This window comes from Tachysurus fulvidraco, chromosome 7 (genome assembly GCF_022655615.1).
Source record: "Tachysurus fulvidraco isolate hzauxx_2018 chromosome 7, HZAU_PFXX_2.0, whole genome shotgun sequence".
Lineage (NCBI taxonomy): Eukaryota > Metazoa > Chordata > Actinopteri > Siluriformes > Bagridae > Tachysurus > Tachysurus fulvidraco.
In genome coordinates this window covers 29,990,283-30,013,567 of record NC_062524.1, presented here as the reverse complement: position 1 = coordinate 30,013,567, position 23,285 = coordinate 29,990,283, and the positions used below count along the sequence as shown (strand labels likewise).

General features: G+C 37.8%; 2 long non-coding RNA genes across 10 annotated transcripts; both read right to left on the bottom strand.

The window, feature by feature from the left end:
• Positions 1–970: 970 nt before the first annotated feature.
• LOC113643917 lies at positions 971–4,626 on the bottom strand. 7 transcript variants are annotated; one of them, XR_007143464.1, is made up of 6 exons: positions 3,162–4,626; positions 2,801–2,853; positions 2,552–2,606; positions 2,324–2,415; positions 2,166–2,227; positions 971–1,592 (listed from the first exon to the last, which is right to left on the bottom strand). It is a non-coding gene; the product is annotated as an uncharacterized LOC113643917 (long non-coding RNA). The 7 variants fall into 7 exon arrangements; XR_007143459.1 differs by having other exon boundaries at positions 2,801–3,208; positions 3,914–4,626; XR_007143462.1 differs by having other exon boundaries at positions 2,801–4,219; positions 4,364–4,626.
• Positions 4,627–8,723: 4,097 nt separating this feature from the next.
• Positions 8,724–22,798, bottom strand: LOC113643915. Of its 3 annotated transcripts, XR_007143471.1 has the most exons (7): positions 22,540–22,798; positions 21,307–21,413; positions 21,094–21,152; positions 20,554–20,608; positions 10,123–10,184; positions 9,745–10,020; positions 8,724–9,657 (listed from the first exon to the last, which is right to left on the bottom strand). It is a non-coding gene; the product is annotated as an uncharacterized LOC113643915 (long non-coding RNA). The 3 variants fall into 3 exon arrangements; XR_003440907.2 differs by having other exon boundaries at positions 8,724–10,020; XR_003440906.2 differs by having other exon boundaries at positions 8,724–10,020; positions 22,456–22,546.
• Positions 22,799–23,285: the final 487 nt, after the last annotated feature.

The window sequence follows — 23,285 nt, the reverse complement described above, 5'->3', positions numbered from 1 at the left end:
TCAGAAATCTCTGCTTTTGTTACCCCTGACAACTTTCTGCAGTATTCCGTTATGGCGTTTTGGATGCGGAACGCTCCTGCAACTTTCCAACGACTAATGCGCCAGGTACTGTCAGGGGTGAAGAAAGGGTTTTTAGTAGGCTATCTGAGGCATCATTGACTTTAAACTTGGTGAAGTGTGAATTTGTGAAGGCTGTTGTTACCTACCTTGGCAAGAAAGTAGGCCAAGGGCAAGTATGGTCGGTTGAAGAAAAAGTTGCTGTCATCCTAGATTTTCCTCTTCCTACCAATAAAAGGGAGTTAAGAAGGTTTCTTGGTATGGCCGGTTACTACAGACGTTTCTGTAAAAACTTTGCTTCTGTGGTTGCCCCATTGACAAATCTCCTTAGCACCTCTAGGAAATTTGCATGGGATCATTTGACATTGTGACACTAACTAACTCTTTTAAAGTTAAGTTTCGGATGACAGGCAGCATTTTGTAGAATGTGGATGAAGAAGAAGCTTATCCATGTGTGTTAAAAACTGATATGGTGTACATGGTGAAATTATAGAAGTATGTATTGCATTTACTTCATTAGTGTAGGGCAGATTGTTAAATAGAAACATATATATTTCTTCAAACTTCACTTTGGCTTTAAGCCTAAACAGCCTTCAGAGGTGAGAGTCAGACTGTTCCAGTGATGCATGCATGTAAAGCGAAACTCAAAAGTAAACAAGTCACAAGATTTCAGTTGAAGTCAGTTGAAATCATTAGCTGTAAAATCTAAGATTTATATAAAAATGCAGGTCTAGAACTGAACATGGATGAAGCAGCAAATCACAGGGTTTGTGCAGATCACCAGTGTTTACAGTAAAGGACAAATGTTCTCATTTCTTTACACAACTTAGAGACACAGAGCTAGTATGAAATAAAAGCTGATACTGTATGATGGTCATGTGGTAAAGAAGAAAAACATGTTTTAGTTGGAATGTGAAGTGCCACGTATTGTATTGTATCCAAGTGTATTGTTTACACACCCACAAGTAGACATAGCAATGTAGGGCAGCCTGATAAACAGCTCCAGGAATCCAGTATACAGGCAGACAGAGCAATGCAGGGCAGGCAGAAAAACAGAAACAATATGTGACTTTACAATATCAGGGCTATCAGGAGTCACGCATTAAGAGTGACAGTCACGCATTTGGGTCTTTTGTCAAGCTCTCCCATCACACATTGTATTTGTCACACAGAACAACTTACTATTTATCATATATTTAATATGCCGCAGTGTCCAAAATGTATCTGACAGTGTATTAGTTTGATCCGGAGCTTTCTCATCTTATCTCCCTCTAGCTACCATGTCGGGTTCTCTGTGGTAGTTTACATGACCCCCAGCCTGGTCTCAGAGACGTCAGTTTGGAAGGTGAAGGGGATGTCAAAGTATGGAGGTGAGAGCCTCCTTAAGGTGGAGGAACACCCTCTCTGTTTCATCCATCCAGTGCAGTCAGTGTGGTTGGCCCTTCTTCATCAGATCTGAATGGGCTGTAGAGGAGAAGTTAGAAACTTGGCAGTGGGGCAGGTGTGATCTTCTTCTTCTGTGGTTTAAATAGACCCTGAAACACCAAAAATGACAAAATTTGGCCATTATAGAGCAGGTAAGTAAAGAAAAAGCTCAAGTTTAGCCAATAAGGTGTAAATAATATTCACTCAATAAGCTGGAGATATGATGATGAGAGTCGACAGAAAAAATCTTTGTTTATGAGTCATCCAATAAATTCAAGGTTTAAAATATATATATGTCCATATTTCAGAGATATTTTTACACAGACATTACAGTAATATGAGGTTTCTTCCTCAATCTATCTAAGGGAGATTTCCTCACCACAGTTGTCTCTGGCTTGTTCATTGGGGATAAATGGGGACAAATAAATATACATGCTAAAAGTGCTATATAAATACATTTTATTTGAAAATGTAATTATTAAAATTATGAAGTATTAAAAAACTGTTTGTAATTTTTACTTAAGAATAAAGTGTGCATTATACATGTTAATTTTGTCTAGAACCAATTAAAATATTTTTTTTAATTTTTTTATTGATTTAATCACTTAATTATTTGTAAATCTATGTATTATATTTTTTATGTTCTCACTAGGGTTAGGGTTACATCATACAGCAGCACATACCTACAAGTGTTTCCTGAAATCAGCTCATCTGGCAATGGCTGAGCCTCAAACTGGGTTTCAAGCTGTAACAGAGTGAATGGGTGAAGTGTTAAGCTCTCTGTCGCCCTCTGAGGTACAGTATGTAACCCCGCCCCATTTTCTGGAACAGTTCTGCTGACCTTGAAGCTCCCTCAATATGTATTTGCTGAAGTTGTGTTTGTTGTAGTTGTGTTTGCTGAACACAAATACGATCAACTTTAATGTTGCACTCCTATAACATCAAATTCATACACAATACAGCTTCTGAAGTGAGAAATCAGCAGATTTATAATATAAGTAGGATCATGTAAAATTCACTCTAAAATTCAGATCCTTAGTGAGAAATAAAGCAAAATGAGAAGACTTACCAGTCAGACACAAAACAGTCAGCACCAGCTTCCAGTCCATTGTGTTGTTTATAACCTAAAATAAAATAAAAATAACAGATTTTGTACTTTCATCAAATAATTTCAGAACAAATTTGTGTCTTCTGTGTAAGAAGAGAAACCAGTAACCAGTTCAGTCTATTCCATTAAGAACCCTGGAGTTACACACTGGATTAGACAGATAGACAGACAGATAGATGTGACTAGGGAGAAAATAAAGTCATTACTCACCTCAGGAGTCTTCAGGTAGGAGATGTGGAACGTTCTCAGCCCAGTGCCAGTGACTAGGTTTAAAATATAGACCGGTTAAATGTCATATTTAACCAGAATAACAATGCATGTACAATACAGTATTGATGCCAAACCCATGATGCCAAATGTATCTGGGAGCCAATCACAGCTTAGGTACTTGTGTATGTTAACAATATGAAAAATAATATTACTATTAAATGATGTTTCCTACCTTTTTGGTTTGATTAATTACAACAGGATAAAGAAAATGTGAAAATAAGATCAATAAAATAATGGTAAATTATATAATGTTAATCCTCTCAGAGGATCTTCTGTTCTGTTGTTCACACTGATACGTCACCCTAGTGTCACCTTTCTCTTAACAAAGCCTGAACATGTCCTGAAATCCTAAAAGAGAAAAAGTTGTTTTAGCAAGTATATGAAAACACCAATGCTCTAAGATTCATTTTGGTCTGAGGAAAAAAGTTGACTTTTGATAGCTCAAATTCTATTAATATGGTACTACTAAGAATAAACCTCTACCTAAAAATAAAATAAAATAATATAAAGTAAAATATCACAGCTTTTCTCCTTTTCTTCATTCTGACAGTACAGACACCCTGAAAACACTGAATCTAAAAATGATGTCCAAGTTTAAGAAGAAAATGACAAAGAGAGACACAATGATTGTCTATTTACATGTCTGACAAAGGCAAAGTTAAAATACATATTGCAAATACAGCCAGAATTATAATTATTATCGAGGCAGAAAATTTAGTGTTAAAAACACTGATAAATAAGATGGCCAGGAAGTGCAAAACAAAATCACAAAGCTTAAAACACAACGACAATTCAGACAAACCGGATTGCGTCTGACTGCTGATTAGACAATACATCTTCTTGTGGTTTCTAACCAGTTCTTCATTATTATCTGTTGCAGTAATATTGTTGTAAAGTCAGGCTGATGCGCATGCTTCACTGTGTTCTGTTGCTGCTGAAGTTCTTTAAGTAAACTAGCATTTCTTTGAGTAATCTTCCCCTAAGCCATTTCTACCCCACACTGGTAAACCTGTTCTGCCGTGGGAGCGCTGGTAAGTGTCGCTTCAGACGTACATTTGACCCGCCGGCTTGGATGATGTCCCAGATGGAAGAAATTTCGACTCTGTTGCACGACTGAAAGGACATTTTAAAAAGATTCATAACTTTTGATAAAAACTTACATTTCAGACAAATATGCCAATGATCGGGTGTCAGACAGTCAGTTTGTCGCTGATTTACTGTAAAAAGCCTTGCTGAGCCATGTAAATTATTGAGAAAGCAAACAGTGTCAGAGAGAAGCTGCTTACGGAAGAAGATAAACTTACTATGAATAAGGTCTCACTCTGGCATTCCAAATTGAAGAAGCTAAACAGTGTGCAGCTAAAATTTCAGAGATTAATGCAGCTAAAATACAGTCATGTATGAGGAGAAGGAGATCACTCTAACATGGCTGTTGTCAATACAAGCTGTAGAGTATACAATATATATTAACAAGGAAGAGTGACAGTAAACGATCAACCTTACCACGACTCTGTCTTCATTGATTATGGTTTAACTTGGTGATTAGTCAGAGTTTCAAGACACTGCACGAGAACACTATACTTCATCACCTCATCTAACTCACTCCAGAATTTCTTCTTCTCCCTTCCAACCTACTGCAGGAATAATGAGTTTAAGTTTGTGAGGAATGTTTTAGATCTGAAGAGTCAGACAGGGTACTCAGTGTAACGTTAGAACTTTAAGAGGTGATGTTGAATTGTAATGAGTCTGTCTGTGTTCTCCTTTGTTTCTGCCTGCTGTCATTCCCTGCTGTTAATTGTTGACCCCACCCACCTATTTGTTACCATGGACATTAATTGCACTCAATCTCTTCCACAGGTGTTTTGTCTTAGTCTTTGTTTGTCTCCGTCTTGTAATTGGTTCTTGTTCACTATATGTACTCTGTTTTGTTCACTTCCTGGTGGTGAGTCGTTGTTGGTATGCTCTGTGCTGTCTGTTTATGTCCCTGTCCTGCTCAGTGTTCTGATCTGTTTCTGCCCGCCCGCCCAGCCAGCCAGCCAGCCAGCCAGCCAGCCAAAGAAGCAACTGCAAATGGATCTGCATTTGCCTGTGACTAACTGTGACATGAATGTTATGCATTGGTTACTGTCAACAAGAAGGCTGAGAGTTAGAAGAGTCAGGAACAAGAGGAGAGGAAAAATTGAAAAGAAGACCAAGTGGTGGAAGTTGATAAAGGAAAAGCTAAGAAAGGCTTTGGGTGGTCAAGAAGAGCTCTGGGGAACTACAGCAGAAGTGATCAGGGAGACAGAATGGAGGGTGCTAGGTTTGTCATCTGGAAGGAGAAAAGATGAGAGGGAAAGACAGGAGATTAAGGTACAGCAGGAAATGATTAGGTTAGGAAGGCTCTGAGGTGAATCAAAGGCTGTGTAAAGGCTGCTGGTCCAGATGACATACCTGTGGAGGTGTGAAAATGTCTAGGGGAGACAGCTGTGGAGTTTCTATGTAGATTGTTCAACAGGATTTTAGAGACGGATAAGATGCCTGAGGAATGGAGAAGTGTTCTAGTGCTGATCTTTAGGAACAAGGGTGATGTGCAAAGTTGTAGCAACTACAGAGGTTACAGGGGGCTGAGGTCAAGAAGGTGCAGGAGTTTAAGTATTTGGCATCAACCGACTAGTGTGATGTAGAGTGTGGAAAAGAGGTGAAGGAGGTGTGTGAGACAGAAGAGTGTCAGGAGTGGTGTGTGTGGCAAGAGTCTCAGGAGTGTTGTGTGTGTGTGTGTGTGTGTGTGTGTGTGTATATGACAGTAAGAATCAAAGGAAGAGTCAGTAAGAATGAAAGGAAAGGTGTAGAAGACAGTAGTGAGAGCAGCTCTGCTGTATGTGTTAGAGACTGTAGCAGTGAGGAAAAGACATGAAGCAGAGATGGAGGTAGCAGAGATTAGGATGATGAGGTTCTCTTTAGGAGTGACGAGGTTGGACAGGATTAGGAACGAGCACATCAGAGGAACAGCTCTTTTTTTTTTTTTTTTTAAAACCATGGTAATGGAGCCAATGAAGCTATTTGAAAATGTAAATCAATTCTTATTCCAATATAAAAAATAATAAAAAAAATAATTTACTTTTGACTATTATACTACTCACTCATCAAAGCAACTCTTCAAATGGACCACTCGACTCACGAACCGATTCAACGAACCGACTTGTCCTCGAACGGGACTTCCAATCTCAGAGAAGCAAGAGACTGTGTGGTAATGAAGTTCTGATTGTTTATTGCTCATTTTATGACCAGTTAATCACTTTTTATCAATGATAAAAATCTTTATCAATACATAAACGTTAGCTTTTCAATGAAATTGTTTTTGAACAAATTACCTGAGCACTCGAGCTAATTAGCTTTGTGCTAATTAGCTTTGTGCTAATTAGCTTTGTGAGCTGACCTTGTGAGTCTACACTGTTTTAATGTGGATTTTGAAGTAAAATTGATGCACAATTGATGATGACAAAAGGATAATCAAATTTGATCTACATCCTATGGTGAGTGTACTGTAGGTACTGTATGTTGATTGCAATTAAAGAAATGCATGTATGAAATGTGTGTAGTGCAATGTAATGTTAGTGATGGCAAAGTGAAGCTTTCATGAAGCAGTGAAGCTGTCAACCCAATTGTATCGGAAAAAGGTTCAATACTCAAAGCTTTTCAGATCAGAGCTCGATGAGGACCTCTGCTGGTGAAAGCGCTATCACACAATGTTCCACAACCAAACAAAGTATTAATTTTAGAAGCAAAAATTAATGAATTGACAAATTAAGGATAGCTTAATAAATAAATGAATAAATATATGACCAAAACATGTTCCATTGCATATGCAGGGTAACTCCAAACAAAAATGTAATAAAGATAACGTTTTGTATGGTGAAAGTGGACGTTTTGACATTTTAGAAAAAAAATCTTAAATGTTGAAGGTACAGAAGTGCAGACACTTTTACACAATTATAAATCTGCCTTACAGACTACTGTACTGTAGGTTAGATGGATGTTTTGTGCTTTATTGTTTTATTAACAATCAGCAATCAGGTGTCCACCTGTTCAGCATGACTATATAGACACACACAGTCTTATTTGTAAGTGTGAGCTCGTAAAATGGACATTGTAAGTGTTCTTGAATGAGTGACATGGATGATGTGTTGTTATTATTATTATTATAGTCCAGCTGCTGGGAGCAAATCAATCACTGGACCTAAAAACAGATTAAGGATAGACTCAAAAGTATAAAGTGCAAACCATTTAAAAAAAGTTCATGGTATCATCTTGCATTCCTATATTTTTCAACTTATATATCATCATATATATATGACAAAATATACGACATGAAATGTTATATTGAATCGTATAATTGCCCAATGATGAGTGAGATTTAAGTTATAAATAGTCTTCACAACAAAACACACATATATATATATATATATACATACACATACCCACCTTATTGGGCGAAATCAAATGAAAGTTTTGCCACATTTCAGAACGCGATCTTTTTGTAACAGGCTCCATTGTCAACGAAACAAACTCTCCTGAACTCACTATACAGTAATAGATTCCGTGTAACGCAATTCTCCAATACAACACACGAGGGCACGTTTGAATCAGATAACAAAGCAGTCACGTGGGTGTGTGTGAAACAAAGCTTCGGACGACATTGGTCACGTGATTTTGCCAGAACGAATCAAGCTTCGACACAAAGCTAAAATGAAAATCCAGTTCATTTTTTGACACGCGCCTCGTAGCTTAGGTGTCACTGGTAACATCACTATGTAATGTGTCTTTGTGTTTATTTATGCAATTCAGCATGTCATTTACGTTCATACAGTTTTCACTGTGCTGTGAGTCACTGTAAGACACATGGAATAAAGTTGCTGTTTGAATGCATTGTGTTTTTGTGGTGAATGTAAAGAAACCTCACGCTAACCTAAAGAAACTATTCTGAAGCTTATGGAAGTGGAATACAGCTTCATGGAACATGATTATTAAACACACATCCTCATTAAAGTGATTCTTATTAGGTTCTGATGGTTAGAAATCCTTCATGCTGAGCATCGAGCTAAACCTGTGCACGACAGGGCTGGAGAGGGATAATGATCACACTGCTTCTGGCAGATTGATCTACAATAGCTGTCTTATCAAATACAATGTCATCACTACTGTACACTAAAGAAAAACTAAACGTATGAGTGTGTTTTTCTTAATCGGATGCAGATTTGTGGATGTGACAGATCCTGAGTGTAGCGGCTCAAGCTGCGAGGGCAGAAAACAGACATCAGTGTTTTGTGAGCTCTGTAATGTTAGTAAGATTAAAGTCAGTTGCACAAGCCTTTTGAATGTGGAGAGTGTGTCAAGAATCTCACTCACTTCTCAATGATCTGCCCATTGTTCTTCACGAGGAATGAATCAGAATCGCCCTGGTCACTGTGAAATCTTTCATTCTTTGGTTTCATTGTCTAACCACAGTCTGTAGCTATTGAAAGTGCTCTTTCAGATTTTCTACCTTCCATGAGCAGGCTAATAATGTTTATTCATATCATTAACATTTTAAGATAAATTAAAGACATGAAAGCATAAGCGTTATGTTAGTTAATTGGAATAGATGTTTTCCTGATCAAATTCCAGTGTATTTAAGCTAGATTAGACTAGCCATGTGTGATACGTGAGTGTGTGGCCACAGTAACAGGATATTCAAAGGCAATGGAACAAGGAAAATATTTCATATTTTAGAGCAACTTGTAACATGGAAGTAGTCTATTCATTGTGCCAAAACATATTTAATTTTCAAAACTATTCAAGTGTCAGTTGAGTGTACATGTGTGGTTTTGTGTTTGCTAAACCATGCACATTTGCTTGAATTAAGTGATTTATTATACCTCATACAGTAGGTACATTTAGAGTCTAGAATATCTTACATACAGTATACAGACATTTGGATGGAATTCTAGTCCATCACAGTGTACCATTCACACATACAGTCACATTTAGGCTGTTATATCCATCCTATTCTATCCTATTCTGCAGGACCAGTTTAAAGGTGTAGTTGTGTAGATTATACTAGGATTAAATGTCTCTCTAGAAGATCTAAAAAAGGCAATAATGTGCTTTCCCTTCTGACATTTTATAAAGTGATTCCTCTGTTTTTCACCTGTATAAAAGTGAAGCTACTGTGCAAACCATATGGGTTGATTGTCTCTAAAATATCTGAATAAGAAAGTATTTTCCCTCACAATATTTTGACAAGGTTCTTCTTCTCCTTAAATGAACAGCATGAACCTTTTGAAGGTGTAGCTGCCAAGAAGTTGCTCTGTGATTAAAGGAATAACTTCACTAGATCTTTAACAATATTGCATTCAATTATTAAACAGCACTCACACTATCTTTGTACAATAATATTTGATATAAAATAGAACATTCTTAAAAAAAACATGTCAGCATTGAGAGTTTTGAGCTGCCAGTGTAGATGTCAAATGTACTGCACAACATATCTTTTAAGTGTTGCCCAAATAATCGCATACATTTGTATCGAGTTTAACATAAAAACATTTAGGCAAAAACCAGATAAACATGTATAGTGTGTCTGACATGTGTGATGCTACTTAAGTAAAATTAAAAGATGAAGAATCTATGACTGTAAATCTATTTGAATTAAATCTAATTGAATCTATCAATGCAACAAAACATAATACATTAATATTGTAATGTAAGTTAAACTTAAAGCACTAAATATCGTACAGCAGAGTAGTTACGTGATGTGTCATTCCATTTAGGATGCGCTGCAGGGAAAATAAACATTTAATCATGAATGCTCATTATGTATTTGTCATTTTGGTAGTAGGCTAATATAGCTAATATACACTTACAGCCTGTGTTGCCTTAAAACAAGCCTTTTTATTTTTTGCGGTTCCAGACAGATTTGTTTTTTGTTTTCTTTGGTCCAATATGGCTCTTTGAACATTTTGGGTTGCCGACCCCTGGTCAATACTGACCAATCTGTTTGACCATGATGGAGGCTGGATTAACTGAAAAGGTGAAGTTTGTGAGTCCACCGAGAAAGACGTCTTTCACTTGGGTTAGAGTAACATTTGGGGCACTAGAATCCATATAAAAGGTTACTTTCTGTAATAGTAGAACCATTCCTGAAAGAGAACAAACATAGAGATAGAAGTTAAACAAAGAATCATAAATCAACAAAGAAAAAAAGGAAAAATAAATATTCAGAACCATATTTTCTTTCTCACCTAAACTTTATAATTTGCATGAGAATGAAGTTTTTAAATGCTTTCTTGAACAATGGTTCAACCTGAAAGAAATTAGAAATGAATCAGTTGAGTATCAGCAGCCGTTTCAAACACATTAAACTAGTCTGTCACATTCAGTACCCAATGAGTTAAAGGCAGTGAATCATTAATATATTAAAACATAAAAATGTTTAAATTCATACATGCCCCATGACATGAACATTGAGTCTGATTGTGCAGTACTCATATCAAGGAATAAAACAGAACTAAAAAATGAGAAAAGTGCAAAGACTAGACTTACTATATCCCTTCTAACGAGAGCCAACATTTGAGCCATTATGTGTTTTTCAGGTTTTCTAATATGGCACCAAAATTGTTCAAGTGTCAAAATCGATTAAATTGTAAATGGAAGCATGATCAATAAAACTTACGTAAGTTCTGTTTCCTGAAGCTTTGGTGGCTGAAGTTGCAATTTCTGAAGTTGTGTTAGCTGTAGTAAAGGTGTGGTGGTTGAAGTTCTATTTGCTGTAGTTGTGTTTGCTGTAGTTCAACTTGTGCTTGCTGTAGTTCTATTTGCTGTAGTTGTGTTTGCTGTAGTTCAACTTGTGTTTGCTGAAGTTGTGGTGGTTAAAGTTGTGTTTGCTGTAGTTGTGGCGGTTAAAGTTGTGTTTGCTGTAGTTGTGTTTGCTGTAGTTGTGGTGGTTAAAGTTCTATTTGCTGTAGTTGTGTTTGCTGTAGTTGAAGTTCTATTTGCTGTAGTTGTGTTTGCTGTAGTTGAAGTTCTATTTGCTGTAGTTGTGTTTGCTGTAGTTGAAGTTCTATTTGCTGTAGTTGTGTTTGCTGTAGTTGTGGTGGCTAAAGTTCTATTTGCTGTAGTTGTGTTTGCTGTAGTTGTGGTGGTTAACCCTCTGGGGTCTAAGGGTATTTTTGGGCCTGGAGAAGTTGACATACCCTGATATTTGTGCTTTTTTCAGTTGCTTATGAAGATATAAATGGCTAAAATCTAATATCACTGCAATCAGCACAAACTGGACTACAATAATATGTGAGCAGCATGTATGTACATGATTGTGTTTTTGAGAAAACAATGTTTATGCGTGGTTAGTGAAAAATGAAACATTATAAATCACTTGAATAAGGCCATAAAACACATACAGAATGTCGGTTCACAGGACTTTTGAGAACTGGATCTTGTATCCTAGTGTTTTTGCTTCAAAATTGTGAAAATCTGCTTGTTTACTCGCTCACAGGAAACAATATATTGATTTAAATTTTCTAAGACACTTTTTGTTTGTAAAGGGCATATGCGAGTAGGCGTCAACTATCATGCATATTAATGTAATTCACACCTGAGAAGACAAAGGCCCGCATAATGAGCTGCATAATGAGCCTTTCAGGTAAGTGTGTGACAGAGAGGAGTTACAAGAATGTGGAGATTACAAGAAGAAGGAGTTAAAAGAATGTGAAGACAAAATAAATGTGTATATTTTGTGTTTGTAGTTTATTTAGAATATTTAACTAGTGCAAACAGTGCCAGACAAGAGATAAGTACTAAAAAAATCCTAAAATCCACATAAAGTGCATGTGTGCCAGACAAGAGACCGAGCAAACAGACACTATACTACAAGACAGATGCTTAAAATAAATAATAAAGTAAAATATGTATACAAGTAACAATATTGTATATGACCAATACAATATGGCTCTGTTAAAATCTTTAATGGAATCTTTAAAGGAATATTTTTTAATCTTTAATGGAATCTGTTAAAACTTGGTGCTTCTTACAGCATTGTTTGGGGCGTTGATCTTGTTTGCATAGCCTGCGTCAGGTCATTTCCATATGAATGGTGCACACGTGGTAGGTGGGATCACATTAGCGTTAATGAGGTCGAGCCAGAAAAACTGTACCTCTCTTTACTTACATACAGATTACACAAAAAGACAATATTTGCTTTCGATTTTAATTACCTCATTTAAAAGTAGACATTCAGGCTTTCATTAGACATGTATCATGTTTGTGTGATAAGTATTACATGTATTACATGTATGTGTATGATTATGAATGACGGAGTATTTTAAGTGGAGTTCACGTTGAAAAGGAAAAAAGCGCCAAAAACACGCCGGCGCGCCTGTCAACCCCAGAGGGTTAAAGTTCTATTTGCTGTAATTGTGTTTGCTGCAGTTGTGTTTGCTGCAGTTGTGTTTGCTGTAGTTGTGTTTGCTGTAGTTGAAGTTCTATTTGCTGTGGTTGTGTTTGCTGTAGTTGAAGTTCTATTTGCTGTAGTTGCGTTTGCTGTAGTTGTGGTGGTTAAAGTTCTATTTGCTGAAGTTGTGTTTGCTGAAGTTGTGTTTGCTGAAGTTGTGTTTGCTGAAGTTGTGGTGGTTAAAGTTCTATTTGCTGTAGTTTTGTTTGCTGTAGTTGTGTTTGCTGCAGTTGTGTTTGTGTTTGCTGCAGTTGTGTTTATGTTTGCTGTAGTTGTGGTGGTTAAAGTTCTATTTGCTGTAGTTGCGTTTGCTGTAGTTGTGTTTGCTGTAGTTGCGGTGGTTAAAGTTCTATTTGCTGTAGTTGCGTTTGCTGTAGTTGTGTTTGCTGTAGTTGAAGTTCTATTTGCTGTAGTTGCGTTTGCTGTAGTTGCGTTTGCTGTAGTTGCGTTTGCTGTAGTTGTGGTGGTTAAAGTTCTATTTGCTGTGGTTGTTTGCTGTAGTTGAAGTTCTATTTGCTGTGGTTGTGTTTGCTGCAGTTGTGTTTGCTGTAGTTGTGGTGGTTAAAGTTCTATTTTCTGTAGTTGTGTTTGCTGTAGTTGAAGTTCTATTTGCTGTAGTTGTGTTTGCTGAAGTTGTGTTTGGTGAAGTTCTATTTGCTGTAGTTGCGTTTGCTGTAGTTGTGTTTGCTGTAGTTGCGGTGGTTAAAGTTCTATTTGCTGTAGTTTTGTTTGCTGTGGTTGTGTTTGCTGTAGTTGAAGTTCTATTTGCAGTAGTTGTGTTTGCTGCAGTTGTGTTTGGTGAAGTTGAAGTTGTGTTTGCTGCAGTTGTGTTTGTGTTTGCTGCAGTTGTGTTTGTGTTTGCTGCAGTTGTGTTTGTGTTTGCTGCAGTTGTGTTTGCTGTAGTTGTGTTTGGTGAAGTTCTATTTGCTGTAGTTGTGTTTGCTGAAGTTGTGTTTGGTGAAGTTCTATTTGCTGTAGTTCTATTTGCTGTAGTTGTGTTTGCTGTAGTTGTGTTTGGTGAAGTTCTATTTGCTGTAGTTGTGTTTGCTGAAGTTGTGTTTGCTGCAGTTGTGGTGGTTAAAGTTCTATTTGCTGTAGTTGTGTTTGCTGTAGTTGTGGTGGTTAAAGTTCTATTTGCTGTAGTTGCGTTTGCTGTAGTTGTGTTTGCTGTAGTTGTGGTGGTTGAAGTTCTATTTGCTGTAGTTGTGTTTGCTGTAGTGGTGTTTGGTGAAGTTCTATTTGCTGTAGTTGCGTTTGCTGTAGTTGTGTTTGCTGTAGTTGTGGTGGTTGAAGTTCTATTTGCTGTAGTTGCGTTTGCTGTAGTTGTGGTGGTTGAAGTTCTATTTGCTGTAGTTGTGTTTGCTGTAGTGGTGTTTGGTGCAGTTCTATTTGCTGTAGTTTGGTTTGCTGTAGTTTGGTTTGCTGTGGTTGTGTTTGCTGTAGTTGTGGTGGTTAAAGTTCTATTTGCTGTAGTTGTGTTTGCTGTAGTTGAAGTTCTATTTGCTGTAGTTGCGTTTGCTACAGTTGTGTTCGCTGTAGTTGTGGTGGTTAAAGTTCTATTTGCTGTAGTTGTGTTTGCTGTAGTTGTGGTGGTTAAAGTTCTATTTGCTGTAGTTGCGTTTGCTGTGATTGTGTTTGCTGTAGTTGTGTTTGCTGTAGTTGAAGTTCTATTTGCTGTGGTTGTGTTTGCTGCAGTTGTGTTTGCTGTAGTTGTGGTGGTTGAAGTTCTATTTGCTGTAGTTGTGTTTGTTGTAGTGGTGTTTGGTGAAGTTCTATTTGCTGTAGTTGTGTTTGCTGAACTTGTGGTGGTTAAAGTTCTATTTGCTGTAGTTTGGTTTGCTGTAGTTTGGTTTGCTGTAGTCGTGTTTGCTGTAGTTGTGTTTGCTGTAGTTGTGTTTGCTGAACTTGTGGTGGTAAAAGTTCTATTTGCTGTAGTTTGGTTTGCTGTGATTGTGTTTGCTGTAGTTGTGTTTGCTGTAGTTGAAGTTCTATTTGCTGTGGTTGTGTTTGCTGCAGTTGTGTTTGCTGTAGTTGTGGTGGTTAAAGTTCTATTTGCTGTAGTGCTGTTTGCTGCAGTTGTGTTTGCTGTAGTTGTGGTGGTTAAAGTTCTATTTGCTGTAGTTGCGTTTGCTACAGTTGTGTTCGCTGTAGTTGTGGTGGTTAAAGTTCTATTTGCTGTAGTTGTGTTTGCTGAAGTTGTGGTGGTTAAAGTTCTATTTCCTGTAGTTGCGTTTGCTGTAGTTGTGTTTGTGTTTGCTGTAGTTGTGGTGGTTGAAGTTCTATTTGCTGTAGTTGTGTTTGCTGTAGTGGTGTTTGGTGAAGTTCTATTTGCTGTAGTTTGGTTTGCTGTAGTTGTGTTTGCTGTAGTTGTGTTTGCTGTAGTTGTGGTGGTTAAAGTTCTATTTGCTGTAGTTGTGTTTGCTGTAGTTGAAGTTCTATTTGCTGTAGTTGTGTTTGCTGTAGTTGTGTTTGCTGTAGTTGTGATGGTTAAAGTTCTATTTGCTGTAGTTGTGTTTGCTGTAGTTGAAGTTCTATTTGCTGTGGTTGTGTTTGCTGCAGTTGTTGTGTTTGGTGAAGTTGTGGTGGTTAAAGTTCTATTTGCTGTAGTTGTGTTTGCTGTAGTTGAAGTTCTATTTGCTGTAGTTGTGTTTGCTGTAGTTGTGTTTGCTGTAGTTGAAGTTCTATTTGCTGTAGTTGTGTTTGCTGTAGTTGTGGTGGTTGAAGTTCTATTTGCTGTAGTTGTGTTTGCTGAACTTGTGGTGGTTAAAGTTCTATTTGCTATAGTTTGGTTTGCTGTGATTGTGTTTGCTGTAGTTGTGTTTGCTCTATTTGTGGTGGTTAACGTTCTATTTGCTGTGGTTGTGTTTGCTGTAGTTGTGGTGGTTAAAGTTCTATTTGCTGTAGTTGTGTTTGCTGTAGCTGAAGTTCTATTTGCTGTAGTTGTGTTTGCTGCAGTTGTGGTGGTTAAAGTTCTATTTGCTGTAGTTGCATTTGCTGTAGTTGTGTTTGCTGTAGTTGTGGTGGTTAAAGTTCTATTTCCTGTAGTTGCATTTGCTGTAGTTGTGTTTGTGTTTGCTGTAGTTGTGGTGGTTAAAGTTCTATTTGCTGTAGTTGTGTTTGCTGTAGTTGTGATGGTTAAAGTTCTATTTGCTGTGGTTGTGTTTGCTGCAGTTGTGTTTGCTGTAGTTGTGGTGGTTAAAGTTCTATTTGCTGTAGTGGTGTTTGCTGCAGTTGTGGTGGTTAAAGTTCTATTTGCTGTAGTTGCATTTGCTGTAGTGGTGTTTGCTGTAGTTGTGGTGGTTAAAGTTCTATTTGCTGTAGTTGTGTTTGCTGCAGTTGTGGTGGTTAAAGTTCTATTTGCTGTAGTTGTGTTTGCTGTAGTTGTGGTGGTTAAAGTTCTATTTGCTGTAGTGGTGTTTGCTGCAGTTGTGGTGGTTAAAGTTCTATTTGCTGTAGTTGTGTTTGCTGTAGTTTTGGTGGTTAAAGTTCTATTTGCTGTAGTGCTGTTTGCTGCAGTTGTGTTTGCTGTAGTTGTGGTGGTTAAAGTTCTATTTGCTGCAGTTGTGTTTGCTGCAGTTGTGGTGGTTAAAGTTCTATTTGCTGTAGTTGTGTTTGCTGTAGTTGTGGTGGTTAAAGTTCTATTTGCTGTAGTGGTGTTTGCTGTAGTGGTGTTTGCTGCAGTTGTGTTTGCTGTAGTTGTGGTGGTTAAAGTTCTATTTGCTGTAGTGGTGTTTGCTGCAGTTGTGGTGGGTAAAGTTCTATTTGCTGTAGTTGTGTTTGCTGAAGTTGTGTTTGCTGCAGTTGTGGTGGTTAAAGTTCTATTTGCTGTAGTGGTGTTTGCTGCAGTTGTGGTGGTTAAAGTTATATTTGCTGTAGTTGTGTTTGCTGTAGTTGTGGTGGTTAAAGTTCTATTTGCTGTAGTGCTGTTTGCTGCAGTTGTGTTTGCTGTAGTTGTGGTGGTTAAAGTTCTATTTGCTGCAGTTGTGTTTGCTGCAGTTGTGGTGGTTAAAGTTCTATTTGCTGTAGTGGTGTTTGCTGTAGTGGTGTTTGCTGCAGTTGTGTTTGCTGTAGTTGTGGTGGTTAAAGTTCTATTTGCTGTAGTGGTGTTTGCTGCAGTTGTGGTGGGTAAAGTTCTATTTGCTGTAGTTGTGTTTGCTGAAGTTGTGTTTGCTGCAGTTGTGGTGGTTAAAGTTCTATTTGCTGTAGTGGTGTTTGCTGCAGTTGTGGTGGTTAAAGTTATATTTGCTGTAGTTGTGTTTGCTGTAGTTGTGGTGGTTAAAGTTCTATTTGCTGTAGTGGTGTTTGCTGTAGTTGAAGTTCTATTTGCTGTGGTTGTGTTTGCTGCAGTTGTTGTGTTTGGTGAAGTTGTGGTGGTTAAAGTTCTATTTGCTGTAGTGGTGTTTGCTGCAGTTGTGGTGGTTAAAGTTCTATTTGCTGTAGTTGCATTTCCTGTAGTGGTGTTTGCTGTAGTTGTGGTGGTTAAAGTTCTATTTGCTGTAGTGGTGTTTGCTGCAGTTGTGGTGGTTAAAGTTCTATTTGCTGTAGTGGTGTTTGCTGCAGTTGTGGTGGTTAAAGTTCTATTTGCTGTAGTTGTGTTTGCTGTAGTTGTGGTGGTTAAAGTTCTATTTGCTGTAGTGCTGTTTGCTGCAGTTGTGTTTGCTGTAGTTGTGGTGGTTAAAGTTCTATTTGCTGCAGTTGTGTTTGCTGCAGTTGTGATGGTTAAAGTTCTATTTGCTGTAGTTGTGTTTGCTGTAGTTGTGGTGGTTAAAGTTCTATTTGCTGTAGTGGTGTTTGCTGTAGTGGTGTTTGCTGCAGTTGTGTTTGCTGCAGTTGTGGTGGTTAAAGTTCTATTTGCTGTAGTGGTGTTTGCTGCAGTTGTGGTGGTTAAAGTTCTATTTGCTGTAGTGCTGTTGCTGCAGTTGTGTTTGCTGTAGTTGTGGTGGTTAAAGTTCTATTTGCTGCAGTTGTGTTTGCTGCAGTTGTGGTGGTTAAAGTTATATTTGCTGTAGTTGTGGTGGTTAAAGTTCTATTTGCTGTAGTGGTGTTTGCTGCAGTTGTGTTTGCTGTAGTTGTGGTGGTTAAAGTTCTATTTGCTGTAGTGGTGTTTGCTGTAGTGGTGTTTGCTGTAGTTGTGGTGGTTAAAGTTCTATTTGCTGTAGTGGTGTTTGCTGCAGTTGTGGTGGTTAAAGTTCTATTTGCTGTAGTTGCATTTGCTGTAGCTGTGTTTGCTGTAGTTGTGGTGGTTAAAGTTCTATTTGCTGTAGTGGTGTTTGCTGCAGTTGTGGTGGTTAAAGTTCTATTTGCTGTAGTTGTGTTTGCTGTAGTTGTGGTGGTTAAAGTTCTATTTGCTGTAGTGCTGTTTGCTGCAGTTGTGTTTGCTGTAGTTGTGGTGGTTAAAGTTCTATTTGCTGCAGTTGTGTTTGCTGCAGTTGTGGTGGTTAAAGTTCTATTTGCTGTAGTTGTGTTTGCTGTAGTTGTGGTGGTTAAAGTTCTATTTGCTGTAGTGGTGTTTGCTGTAGTGGTGTTTGCTGCAGTTGTGTTTGCTGCAGTTGTGGTGGTTAAAGTTCTATTTGCTGTAGTGGTGTTTGCTGCAGTTGTGGTGGTTAAAGTTCTATTTGCTGTAGTGCTGTTTGCTGCAGTTGTGTTTGCTGTAGTTGTGGTGGTTAAAGTTCTATTTGCTGCAGTTGTGTTTGCTGCAGTTGTGGTGGTTAAAGTTATATTTGCTGTAGTTGTGGTGGTTAAAGTTCTATTTGCTGTAGTGGTGTTTGCTGCAGTTGTGTTTGCTGTAGTTGTGGTGGTTAAAGTTCTATTTGCTGTAGTGGTGTTTGCTGTAGTGGTGTTTGCTGTAGTTGTGGTGGTTAAAGTTCTATTTGCTGTAGTGGTGTTTGCTGCAGTTGTGGTGGTTAAAGTTCTATTTGCTGTAGTTGCATTTGCTGTAGCTGTGTTTGCTGTAGTTGTGGTGGTTAAAGTTCTATTTGCTGTAGTGGTGTTTGCTGCAGTTGTGGTGGTTAAAGTTCTATTTGCTGTAGTTGTGTTTGCTGTAGTTGTGGTGGTTAAAGTTCTATTTGCTGTAGTGGTGTTTGCTGCAGTTGTGGTGGTTAAAGTTCTATTTGCTGTAGTTGTGTTTGCTGTAGTTGTGGTGGTTAAAGTTCTATTTGCTGTAGTGCTGTTTGCTGCAGTTGTGGTGGTTAAAGTTCTATTTGCTGTAGTGGTGTTTGCTGTAGTGGTGTTTGCTGCAGTTGTGTTTGCTGTAGTTGTGGTGGTTAAAGTTCTATTTGCTGTAGTGGTGTTTGCTGCAGTTGTGGTGGTTAAAGTTCTATTTGCTGCAGTTGTGGTGGTTAAAGTTCTATTTACTGTAGTGCTGTTTGCTGCAGTTGTGTTTGCTGTAGTTGTGGTGGTTAAAGTTCTATTTGCTGCAGTTGTGTTTGCTGCAGTTGTGGTGGTTAAAGTTCTATTTGCTGTAGTTGTGTTTGCTGTAGTTGTGGTGGTTAAAGTTCTATTTGCTGTAGTGGTGTTTGCTGTAGTGGTGTTTGCTGCAGTTGTGTTTGCTGTAGTTGTGGTGGTTAAAGTTCTATTTGCTGTAGTGGTGTTTGCTGCAGTTGTGGTGGTTAAAGTTCTATTTGCTGCAGTTGTGGTGGGTAAAGTTCTATTTGCTGTAGTTGTGTTTGCTGAAGTTGTGTTTGCTGCAGTTGTGGTGGTTAAAGTTCTATTTGCTGTAGTGGTGTTTGCTGCAGTTGTGGTGGTTAAAGTTCTATTTGCTGTAGTGGTGTTTGCTGCAGTTGTGGTGGTTAAAGTTCTATTTGCTGTAGTTGTGTTTGCTGTAGTTGTGGTGGTTAAAGTTCTATTTGCTGTAGTTGTGTTTGCTGTAGTTGTGTTTGCTGTAGTTGAAGTTCTATTTGCTGTTGTTGTGTTTGCTACAGTCGTGTTTGCTGTAGTTGTGTTTGCTGTAGTTGAAGTTCTATTTGCTGTAGTTGTGTTTGCTGAAGTTTTGGTGGTTAAAGTTTTATTTGCTGTAGTTGTGCTTGTTGTAGTTGTGTTTGCTGTAGTTGAAGTTCTATTTGCTGTGGTTGTGTTTGCTGCAGTTGTGTTTGCGTTTGCTGTAGTTGTGGTGGTTAAAGTTCTATTTGCTGTAGTTGTGTTTGCTGTAGTTGTGTTTGCTGTAGTTCTATTTGCTGTAGTTGTGTTTGGTGAAGTTCTATTTGCTGTAGTTGTGTTTGCTGAAGTTGTATTTGGTGAAGGTCTATTTGCTGTAGTTGTGTTTGCTGTAGTTCTATTTGCTGTAGTTGTGTTTGCTGTAGTTGTGTCTTTTGTAGAGATGGTTGTAGGTGCGATCGTGGCTGTAGAGGTGTTGATTGTAGAGGTGTTGGTCACTGCTGATTTAGAGGTTTAATTTGAGTTATAATATGCACACATACCAAACACATGACCAGGAACTTGGGTGATTGTTATATACACTGCAATCTGCAGCACTGATTATTTAAAGTGACCTCCATAGTACATGGACTATAAAAGGGCAGCGTTATTTGTAGTGTTCCATTTTCTTAGTGTATTTACAGCCAACACTTGTAACAAAAATATAGCATTACATATTGTGGTTATATCAGAGTCAGACAGTAGCACTGCCCCTCAGTTATATGTATATAAGTCAGACAGTAGCACTGCCCCTCAGTTATATGTATATAAGTCAGACAGTAGCACTGCCCCTCAGTTATATGTATATGTCAGACAGTAGCATTGCCCCTCACTTGAGAAAATAGTAAGCAGGAAACTTGTCCTCAGTTCAACATAAGATTAAGCTTTAACTGAGACAACACTGTTTCATACCGCCCAAACACCGCCCCTTGTGTATTGTTGAGTTTCAGCTCTGAATGTACAGTCTGATTCTGCTTGGATCTGCTGCCAAGTGTTATTGTGTTGAAACACAACAGTGCAGGTTGTTTGATGCTTAATTCCAGCACATTTTCTGTCCACAATACATTTCACTAGAGTATTAAAAAGTGTATGCTACTAAAAGGTAGCATAATATATTCAACTAAAGAGGGACAGAAATTAGAATTCTGTGTAGTGCAAATATGACCATCTTTAATGTTGTACTCCTATAACATCAAATTCATACACAATACAGCGTCTGACATGAGAAATCAGATTTATAGAATGAGTAGGACCATGTAAATAACTGTAAAATTCAGATCCTTAGTGAGAAATAAAGCAAAATGAGAAGACTTACCAGTCAGACACAAAACGGTCAGCACCAGCTTCCAGTCCATTGTGTTGTTTATAACCTGAAGTGAAGTGACATACGGCTAAGTACAGTGACCCATACTCAGAAGTCATTCTCTGCATTTGACCCATCCAAAGTGCACACACACAGCAGTGAACACACACACCGTGAACACACACCTGGAGCAGTGGGCAGCCATTTATGCTGTGGCACCCGGGGAGCAGTTAGGGGGTTCGGTGCCTTGCTCAAGGGCACCTCAGTCGTGGCCGGCCCGAGACTCGAACCCACAACCTTAGGTTTACGAGTCAGACTCTCTAACAATTAGGCCACGACTTGCCCTAAAATAAAAATAAAAATAAAAACAAATCTTGTACTTTCATAAGATACAACAAATTTGTGTCTTCTGTGTAGGAAGAGAAACCATTAACCAGTTCAGTCTAATCCATTAAGAACCCTGCAGTTACACAATGGATTAGACAGATAGACAGACAGACAGACAGACAGATAGATAGATGTGACTAGGGAGAAAATAAAGTCATTACTCACCTCAGGACTCTTCAGGTAGTTGATGTGGAACGTTCTCAGCCCAGTGCCAGTGACAAGGTCTAAAATATAGACCGGGTAAATGTCATATTAACAATGCATGTACAATACAGTATTGATGTCAAATGTACCTGGTAGCCAGTCACAGCTTAGGTGCTTGTGTACTGTACGTTAACAATATGAAAAATAATATTACTATTAAATGATGTTTCCTACCTTTTGGTTTAATTAATTACAACAGGATAAAGAAAATGTGAAAATAAAAAAGAGGATCTCAGAGGATCTTCTGTTCTGTTATTCACACTGATACATGTCCTGAAGTCCTAAAAGAGAAAACGTTGAGTTAGCAAGTATATGAAAACACCAATGCTCTAAGATTAATTTTGGTCTGAGGAAAAAAGTTGACTTTTGATAGCTCAAATTCTATTAATATTGTACTACTAAGAATAAACCTCTACCTAAAAATAATATAAAGTAAAATATCACAGCTTTTCTCCTTTTCTTCATTCTGACTGTACAGACACCCTGAAAACACTGAATCTAAAAATGATGTCCAAGTTTAAGAAGACAATGACAGAGAGACACAATGATTGTCTATTTACACGTCTGACAAAGGTAAAGTTAAAATACATATTGCAAATACAGCCAGAATTATAATTATAATCGAGGCACAAAATTTAGTGATAAAAACACTGATAAATAAGGTGGCCAGGAAGTGCAAAACAATATCACAAAACTTAAAACACAACGACAATTCAGACAAACCGGATTGTGTCTGACTGCTGATTAGACAATACATCTTCTTGTGGTTTCTAACCAGTTCTTCATTATTATCTGTTGCAGTAATATTGTTATAAAGTCTTCTGTTGCCGCTGAAGTAAACTAGCATCTCTTTGAATAACCTTCCCGTGAAGGGATAGAAAGGGCTAACCGGTTCTGTAGGATAATTACTCGAAATAGCCGACGCCCGTAATTACACATGCGGACACAATGCTTGTGTTAAGTTTTTTTTTACTGTACAAAGTGGCAGTCGTATTTACAATAATATATGCCCAATTGTGTACAAATAGTTTTCTACAACAGGTAGGACTGGAAAATCGGCGGTGCCAAAGAATAGAAACAGAAAGTCAAAACCCGCTTACCTAACACTGCTTTCTTTTAGTCACGCTCATCTACAAACTAAAGTGAAACTAAAATCCTAACTACACTATACTTCCCTCACTAACTAAAATACAGGTGGAGGCACCGCCCCATACCTGAGGTATCTAGACAAAGAAGTATACTACGTGGTGTATAATGTATGAGCGCTCATTCTTCCAGCCCCGTACGTAGAATAATATTGTACACAAACAACATTAATCTCACCGGCAAAGTATACAGCAGAAACTTTCACTTGTGTCACACAACACACCAACCATCAACCCAACAATGAGTTGATGCGACGTTTACCTTTTTATTGTTGCTGTGTTTCCGCCCTGCATCCATAGATATCTACACTAGATGTCACCTCGGGGTTTTAAAAATGCGTCAAAACCGCCTCCATCTTGGAACAGGGGTCTTGTACTTCAAATTCATGACGATGCCGGACTTCTGTGCTGCGTTTTGTTGTTCAAACGAACGGAATATAAAAACCAGACAGAAGGGATTACATTACACAAGTCAGAATGTGTTTTATGATATTGAATGTTAGAAAATTATATTTTTGGTTACGTTGGTTACCTTGGTTAACTACCGCAGCTAATCCATGTTAGTTACCCATTAGTTTTTGACAGTTAGGAAAACTGACAATATTTGTAGATTCCGAAGCTCTTAACAAGGACATTAAAAATTGACCCATGTTTTTTTGCTTAAAGGTAAAAATACTTTCTGTATGTTCTGTAAGATTCCCTTATCTGTCAAACATATTTTAATAGATTGTCCTGAACTTAACACAAGCAGAATTATTTTATTAAATTATTATATATTTAATGACATTATGCCTGAAAAGGTTTTTTTTTTATCGTATGTTATTTTAAGAAAATTATATAATATGACTTGCTGTTTATATTTGTTTTGTTTTTATTGCATTTATATGATATTTGTGTTTTTGTAATTGGATTTTTGCCATGAAAATAGCTTGATTGCTGACATGGTATTAAATAAAATTATCTGAATCTGAATCTGTTTGTAGATTCACAAGTGATAAACAGAGACGT